Raw genomic sequence first — 295 nt, 5'->3', positions numbered from 1 at the left:
AAATCCAAAACTTTTAATAAGAAATATCTAAAACACAAAAAAAAAATTCAAAATTTATGAAATAAAAACATTCAAAATATACAAAATGAAATATCCAAACTATTAAATTTTGGCCAAAGAACAAGTCATTGCAGGAAAGCTTCCATCGTTGAATTTTTGAAGAAATATGCTGTAACACAAATAATAACAACCAACACTAATAATAATAAACTAACATCTTCTTTTTCAAAACTAATTCCAGCAAGCCATCAAATTCAAAACAGTTTTGGGTTATGTTTAGTTCCACCATTATTAA

Source organism: Arachis ipaensis, chromosome B06, assembly GCF_000816755.2.
Source record: "Arachis ipaensis cultivar K30076 chromosome B06, Araip1.1, whole genome shotgun sequence".
Lineage (NCBI taxonomy): Eukaryota > Viridiplantae > Streptophyta > Magnoliopsida > Fabales > Fabaceae > Arachis > Arachis ipaensis.
The sequence above is the reverse complement of the archived record's forward strand: the minus strand, read 5'-3'. Positions refer to the sequence as shown.